This window comes from Gorilla gorilla, chromosome 20, assembly GCF_029281585.2.
Source record: "Gorilla gorilla gorilla isolate KB3781 chromosome 20, NHGRI_mGorGor1-v2.1_pri, whole genome shotgun sequence".
NCBI lineage: Eukaryota > Metazoa > Chordata > Mammalia > Primates > Hominidae > Gorilla > Gorilla gorilla.
This window is the reverse complement of record NC_073244.2, coordinates 6162068-6170367: the sequence shown is the minus strand read 5'-3', so window position 1 is coordinate 6170367 and position 8300 is coordinate 6162068. Positions and strand designations below refer to the sequence as shown.

Genomic DNA, 8300 nt, shown 5'->3' with positions numbered 1-8300 from the left:
TCTTCATAGCTGACACACTCCACAAGACAGATGACTGGGGGTGAAGATCCTGGGCCCAAGGACGGAGCATCTGTGATGCAGGTACCTGCCGCCCAGTTCCCTTCTGAGGGCTGCGCCCGCCCGTGCAGGGCTGAGGGTGTGGGGCCTGCCCCCACGCCAGCCCATCCTTGTCAACCCTGCACCTCTCTCTCTCTCTCTCTCTCTCCCTCTCTCTCTCGGCTCAATGCAACCTCCACCTCCCGGGTTCAAGTGATTCTTCTCCCTCAGCCTCTCGAGTAGCTGAGATTACAGGCATGCATCACCACGCCCAGCTGATTTTTGTATTTTTAGTAGAGATGGGGTTTCGCCATGTTGGCCAGGCTGGTCTCGAACTCCTGACCTCAGGTGATCCGTCTGCCTTGGCCTCCCAAAGTGCTGGGATGACAGGCTTGAGCCACTGCGCCCTGCCCTTAACTTGAATTTCTTAAGGCTGGATGTGTGTTCCTAAGATCTTGGCCACCGTATTTCTTCTGTTTGTAACTTGCTCATCCAAGTTCTCACTCATACTCCTGCCGGGGTTTTGACCTGTTACTAATTTATGTGAGCTTATTGTATAACAAGGATACATGATCAAGGCCGAGGCCGAGACCCTGCCGTGTACTCACAGACACACACGGCCGAGGCCGAGACCCTGCCGTGTACTCACAGACACACACGGCCGAGGCCGAGACCCTGCCGTGTACTCACAGACACACACACGGCCGAGGCCGAGACCCTGCCGTGTACTCACAGACACACACACGGCCGAGGCCGAGACCCTGCCGTGTACTCACAGACACACACACGGCCGAGGCCGAGACCCTGCCGTGTACTCACAGACACACACACGGCCGAGGCCGAGACCCTGCCGTGTACTCACAGACACACACACGGCCGAGGCCGAGACCCTGCCGTGTACTCACAGACACACACACGGCCGAGGCCGAGACCCTGCCGTGTACTCACAGACACACACACGGCCGAGGCCGAGACCCTGCCGTGTACTCACAGACACACACACGGCCGAGGCCGAGACCCTGCCGTGTACTCACAGACACACACACGGCCGAGGCCGAGACCCTGCCGTGTACTCACAGACACACACGGCCGAGGCCGAGATCCTGCCGTGTACTCACAGACACACACGGCCGAGGCTCAGACCCTGCTGTGTACTCACAGACACACACGGCCGAGGCTGAGACTCAGAGCCCCTGTGGTCCCAGCTACTCAGGAGTCTGTGTTGGGGGGATCGCTTGACCTCAGGAAGTTGAGGCAGCAGTGTGTAGAGATTCACTGTTGCACTCCAGCCTGGGTGACAGAGCAAGGCACTGGCTCAAAAATAAATAAATACATAAATACTGAAATGTTTAGGGGTGGAGGGGCATGACATCTACAACTTAGCTTCAAATGTTCAGGAAAAAACCGACAGGACGATAACACAGGGTGGCAGGTCATTCACAGCGGGTGACCAGCTGAAGGACACACAGAGTTCTTAGTGGGACCTTAAAGCCAGTTTGACCTGTGAAGGGGTGGGTTGCCCCTCCGCACCTGTGGGTGTTTCTCGTTAGGTGGAACAAGAGACTTGGGAAAGAAAAAGACACAGAGACGAAGTATGGAGAAAGAAATAAGGGGACCCAGGGAACCAGCGTTCAGCATATGGAGGGTCCCGCCAGCCTCTGAGTTCCTTTAGTATTTATTGATCATTTGTGGGTGTTTCTCCGAGAGGGGGATGTGTCAGGGTCACAAGACAATAGTGGGGAGAGGGTCAGCAGACAAACACGTGAACAAAGGTCTTTGCCTCATAGACAATGTAAAGGATTAAGTGCTGTGCTTTTAGATATGCATACACATAAACATCTCAATGCTTTACACAGCAGTATTGCTGCCCGCATGTCCCACCTCCAGCCCTAAGGCGGTTTTTCCCTATCTCAGTAGATAGAACGTACAATCGGGTTTTATACCGAGACATTCCATTGCCCGGGGACGGGCAGGAGACAGATGCCTTCCTCTTGTCTCAACTGCAAGAGGCATGCCTTCCTCTTATACTAATCCTCCTCAGCACAGACCCTTTACGGGTGTCAGGCTGGGGGATGGTCAGGTCTTTCCCTTCCCACGAGGCCATATTTCAGACTCTCACATGGGGAGAAACCTTGGACAATACCTGGCTTTCGTAGGCAGAGGTCCCTGCGGCCTTCCGGCCTTCCGCAGTGTTTATGTCCCTGGGTACTTGAGATTAGGGAGTGGTGATGACTCTTAAGGAGCGTGCTGCCTTCAAGCATCTGTTTAACAAAGCACACCCTGTACAGCCCTTAATCCATTTAACCCTTAGTGGACACAGCACATGTTTCAGAGAGCACGGGGTTGGGGGTAAGGTCATAGATCAACAGCATCCCAAGGCAGAAGAATTTTTCTTAGTACAGAACAAAATGGAGTCTCCTATGTCTACTTCTTTCTACACAGACACAGGAACAATCTGATCTCTCTTGCTTTTCCCCACATTTCCCCCTTTTCTCTTCGACAAAACCACCATCGTCATGCCCGTTCTCGATGGTCGCTGTCTCTTCAGAGCTGTTGGGTACACCTGCAGACTAACAGCAGACAAAACAGGCACACAAGGATTAATATGAGATTTATAATCGTAGTACTTCCGATGGTCTTAACCCAAGTGACAGGGTTAAGATTTGCGAGGCCATCAGCAACTCCTGCGATTGCCTCAGTTCCTGGCACCAGATTTAAATGGGCTTTTGATGCTTTGAAAATTTGTTCTTTTAATTTGGAAATGTCTGAAGTGAGATTATCTTCTCTTCCCTGTAGATGGCATCTAACCATGTCCCAGTGATGCTCAGACTCATTATAAATTTGGGGTGTAATACAAAAGTCTGACGTATTCCAGTCACACTGTAACTGGAAATGATGTTCTAAGCTCGTGAGTCTGTCTTCCATCCAAATGACAGTTTGTCTAAGATCATTAATTTCATTTGCCAATTTTTGATCAATACTAGATTGTGAATTCCATAATCTTGTAGAATTTTTTTGCCAATCATTAAAAGTTTACCGACTGAACAGAAGAGTGCAATGCAGCTCCTGCTACAGCAGCCATAGCTGTGACTGCAATTAATCCCATAATCACTGCCATTAAAGTAAAAATGAATCTTTTGGATCTATTTAAAATGCCTTCTAATACTTCAGTCAAAATACAGATGGATGGCGAGGCCTCCCACGGTCAGTCCATGGACACGGGGACCCACACACCTCCTCTTGCCCTCCCCAGCAGAATACGGTGCTGCCAATTAAAAGTCAAATCAATGCAAGTAAACAATCTGCAGTTTTCACAGGTTATAGTTTGAGAGTCTGGTTTAACAACTATATTTCCTACAACTAGCATAGAAGGGGGCTTTACGCAACTTTGTAAAGGAACCGTTGGACTGGAATATAGGTGGATAGTATAAAATGACTTACGATCTCTTGTTTCTAAAGTTTGATTTCCAGACCAAATTCTAATGCGGTGTGAGGCCACAGTAAGCCTCCACAATTCTGGATGTTTAGGACCAGATACAGGACTTATTATTTTTGGTCTTGGGCTAGAGATTCCTTTTTCTCCCCATACCCAAGGGTAGAAAGACTGTAATTTTTTATGCTTATGTTTGTCTAGAGTTTCTGTTAAGTCGCTATCAACAGCTGGACTCACTTGTGCACTTGGACACGACCGAGTTTGTCCTGAGCAATTGTGGTAGAATTGACTCGAGGTGCCCAATCTATAATAGTTCCAAATTCATTGTTTTGTAATATCACCACACTATTGGCCACACATTCTTCCCAAACTAAAACTTCTGTATTTTTTGATCCTTTGGGAATTTCCTTGGGGCAAGGTTTCCCTTTAGGTCTAAATTTTAACGATCTTTGATAAGAAAAGTCTTGTAAATAATTTACCCGTGGCCTGAGTGACATCCCGCTTACCATGTGATAAGTGAATCTACTGTTAGGACTGACAGTAGGTACTTCTACCAACCAATTTTGGACTGCAGGCATTAAACATCCTGGTGCTTTCCCTAGGCAAATAGGAGGATAATGATAACTATGTTTGCCGACGTGACCTCAGTGACACAAAGAAACCTTCTGCCCCCACCTCCCTCCCAGTCACAGCTCACCAGGCGCCTTCTGCCCCCACCTCCCTCCCACTTCATCAGTTCCAGGGAGCTTTCTTTCAAAATGATACTACTTTTCTTGAAAGTTCGCAATTATTTCAAAACAACAACACAAACAAAGCCAGAAAGGCATGCAAACAAACAGCAGTGAGAACAAAACAAGGTTACTAACCAGCTTCTATGCTCTGCCCCAGGCTTGGGCCTGCTCTGTCTCTGTTAAAAACCATTGACAATGCTGGGGACAGTTGAACTTTCATTAGCACCAAGCTGCGACTTTCCCCTTGGGGTAGCCAGGACTGGCCCTGAAGGAAAAGGGAAGTAATTTCTCATCACAGTATTTGGTGTTCTGTAGTCTGGGCCTTGTGTTGCTGAAAGGCACCTGGAGGACACCGCTCGGAGCCCCTCCCCTGGGAAACAGGCTGTGAATTGTCGAGGGCACCTGGAGGACACCGCTCTGAACCCCTCCCCTGGGAAACAGGCTGTGAATTGTGGATGACACCGCGGGTCACTGTGCGAGGGAAGAGCACGGTTGTGCCTGTACCCAGGGGAAACCCCGGCCCCACCCGTCACCCTCGTCCAGTGACATTTGTGGGATTTCTCCTCAGCCACGCCCAAGGCTGCTCTGACCCTCCCCACCCAACACTGCGAGAGCAGGCCCGGAGGGAGGTGGCAGCGAATGATTTAGGTTCTGCGGGAGCTGACCTGGGTTCGCGCCCGGTGCGATCCCGGGCCAATGCACTGCCTCTCTGAGCTCGTTTTCTCCTTGGCGAAACGAGGGTGGTAATGGGGAAAGCCGCCTCGCAGGACAGACTGTGGGGGACGATTCGGTTCTGGAGCCCTCGGTCCGGTGCGAATCCCGGCGAGGGGAGACCAACTGCCCTTGACTGCGGCGGCATCTGGTGGTCACGTGTGGTATTGCCGCCTCCTCGCCGGGGGCGCGGGCTGTCACTCACTCACGAGGCTTCCCCAAATTCTCTTCTGCACTTTGGGAGGCCCAGGCGGGCGGATCACTTGAGGACGGGAGTTCGAGACCAGCCTGACCAACATGGAGAAACCCCATCTCTACTAAAAATACAAAATCAGCCAGGCATGGTGGTGTGCGCCTGTAATCCCAGCTACTCTGGAGGCTGAAGTAGGAGAAATGCTTGAACCCAAGAGGCGGAGGTTGCGGCGAGCCGAGGTCGCACCACTGCACTCCAGCCTGGGCAACAAAAGCCAAACTCCATCTCAAAAGAAGGAAAGAAAGAAAGAAGTCCTCTTCTGAATGCTGCTGGAAGTCCAGGCATGAACAAGATAAACCACAGTCTCCACCGTATTGGAGCACATATGCTAATGAAATAAAAAGGCAATAAATATGTAAAAAGGCAACACAAAGCAAGATCATGATACTTGCAACTAAGCAAACAACTCCCCATAGATTTAGGTAGAAAAATGAGGAGGCCCTACTTTAGGCGAGGTGATTGGGGAAGGCTTTTTGGAGGAGGTGATATTTAAGGAGAATCTGGAAGGAGTCATGCCCCTGAATTGGGAGGGGGTTACTGAGCCCCGAACTGAGCTGGCGTGTGCAGCAGAAAGGCCCGCGTGGCTATGAGAGCAGGCCTGAGAGAGGGACAGGGGAGGGGACTAGCCTGGCGGGCCTGGGGAGGGAGCCAGGCAGCAGGGGGTCTCCATCCTGAAGTAGAAGTGCTGGGTGCCCACAGCCCCACTTGGGTGGCTCTGACCACTGGGAACAGGAGAAGGGTGTGCTTCCATTGTGCGTTGCTGCATGACAGGCAGTCCGGCCAGTATCTGACGGCGGGCATTCGTCACTCTTCGTGATTCTGCGTTCTGCGCTAGGACATGACCTCACTAGGCAACAGGAATTTTCCAGCTCCGTCACAATCTTACACAGCTGTTGTGGACCGAAACGTGGTATGCTGCTGAAGCTGTAATAGGTGCTCAGCAGAATCAGCCATGCCTTCCCTCTGTAGGCTTAATGTGGAGTTGTTTCAAAACGAATCTGCCATTTTAGAGACTGGCGAGAGTGAATTTGAATGCGACTTCTTCCCCTTTCTCCTCTCTCTCCTCCCTCCATTTTCTTTTGCAAGGACCTTAGGGGCATAAAATTAGGTGAACCATAACTATTTCCATCCACCCATTCATTTACCCATTCACAATTCAACCTTGAGCTCATTACCCAACCGGAGAATAAGAATGTGATCAACCACTTCCTGCCACAGCTCCAGCAACAGCAACACCTCCTACATCTCCTTATCAATCACCACGGTTCTGCTCCACCCCCTACATCTGCTCATCACCACGGTTCTGCTCCACCTCCTCCATCTGCTTATCAATCACCACGGTTCTGCCCCACCTCCTACATCTGCTTATCAATCACCATGGTTCTGCTCCACCTCCTCCATCTGCTCATCACCGCGGTTCTGCTCCACCTCCTCCATCTGCTCATCATCATGGTTCTGCTCCACCTCCTCCATCTGCTCATCACCACGGTTCTGCTCCACCTCCTACATCTGCTTATCAATCACCACGGTTCTGCTCCACCTCCTCCATCTGCTCATCACCACGGTTCTGCCCCACCTCCTACATCTACTTATCAATCACCACGGTTCTGCTCCACCTCCTCCATCTGCTTATCAATCACGGTTCTGCTCCACCCCCTACATCTGCTCATCACCACGGTTCTGCCCCACCTCCTACATCTACTTATCAATCACCACGGTTCTGCTCCACCTCCTCCATCTGCTCATCACCACGGTTCTGCTCCACCTCCTCCATCTGCTCATCACCACGGTTCTGCCCCACCTCCTACATCTACTTATCAATCACCACGGTTCTGCTCCACCTCCTCCATCTGCTTATCAATCACGGTTCTGCTCCACCCCCTACATCTGCTCATCACCACGGTTCTGCCCCACCTCCTACATCTACTTATCAATCACCACGGTTCTGCTCCACCTCCTCCATCTGCTTATCAATCACGGTTCTGCTCCACCTCCTCCATCTGCTCATCACCACGGTTCTGCTCCACCTCCTACATCTGCTCATCAATCACCACGGTTCTGCTCCACCTCCTACATCTGCTCATCACCACGGTTCTGCTCCACCCCCTACATCTGCTTATCAATCACCACGGTTCTGCTCCACCTCCTCCATCTGCTCATCACCACGGTTCTGCTCCACCTCCCCCATCTGCTTATCAATCACCACGGTTCTGCTCCACCTCCTACATCTGCTTATCAATCACGGTTCTGCTCCACCCCCTACATCTGCTCATCACCACGGTTCTGCTCCACCTCCTACATCTGCTCATCACCACGGTTCTGCTCCACCTCCCCCATCTGCTTATCAATCACCACGGTTCTGCTCCACCTCCTACATCTGCTCATCACCACGGTTCTGCTCCACCTCCTACATCTGCTCATCACCACGGTTCTGCTCCACCTCCTCCATCTGCTCATCACCACGGTTCTGCTCCACCTCCTACATCTGCTTATCAATCACCACGGTTCTGCTCCACCTCCTCCATCTGCTCATCACCACGGTTCTGCTCCACCTCCTCCATCTGCTTATCAATCACCACGGTTCTGCTCCACCTCCTCCATCTACTTATCAATCACCACGGTTCTGCTCCACCTCCTCCATCTGCTCATCACCACGGTTCTGGTCCACCTCCTACATCTGCTCATCACCGCGGTTCTGCTCCACCTCCTACATCTGCTTATCAATCACCACGGTTCTGCTCCACCCCCTACATCTGCTCATCACCACGGTTCTGCTCCACCTCCTCCATCTGCTTATCAATCACCACGGTTCTGCTCCACCCCCTACATCTGCTCATCACCACGGTTCTGCTCCACCCCCTACATCTGCTCATCACCACGGTTCTGCTCCACCCCCTACATCTGCTCATCACCACGGTTCTGCTCCACCCCCTACATCTGCTCATCACCACGGTTCTGGTCCACCTCCTACATCTGCTCATCACCACGGTTCTGGTCCACCTCCTCCATCTGCTTATCAATCACCACGGTTCTGCTCCACCTCCTCCATCTGCTCATCACCACGGTTCTGGTCCACCTCCTACATCTGCTCATCACCACGGTTCTGGTCCACCTCCTACATCTGCTCATCACCACG

General features: G+C 51.6%; 1 long non-coding RNA gene across 5 annotated transcripts; it reads right to left on the bottom strand.

Moving 5' to 3' along the window:
- Positions 1 to 1629: 1629 nt before the first annotated feature.
- On the bottom strand, positions 1630 to 8009 carry LOC129528791 (uncharacterized). 5 transcript variants are annotated; one of them, XR_008674080.2, is made up of 4 exons: positions 4866 to 8009; positions 4336 to 4465; positions 3976 to 4067; positions 1630 to 2606 (listed from the first exon to the last, which is right to left on the bottom strand). It is a non-coding gene; the product is annotated as an uncharacterized lncRNA (long non-coding RNA). The 5 variants fall into 5 exon arrangements; XR_008674082.2 differs by lacking the exon at positions 3976 to 4067 and having other exon boundaries at positions 4866 to 6664; positions 6705 to 8009; XR_008674084.2 differs by lacking the exon at positions 3976 to 4067 and having other exon boundaries at positions 4866 to 7191; positions 7308 to 8009.
- Positions 8010 to 8300: the final 291 nt, after the last annotated feature.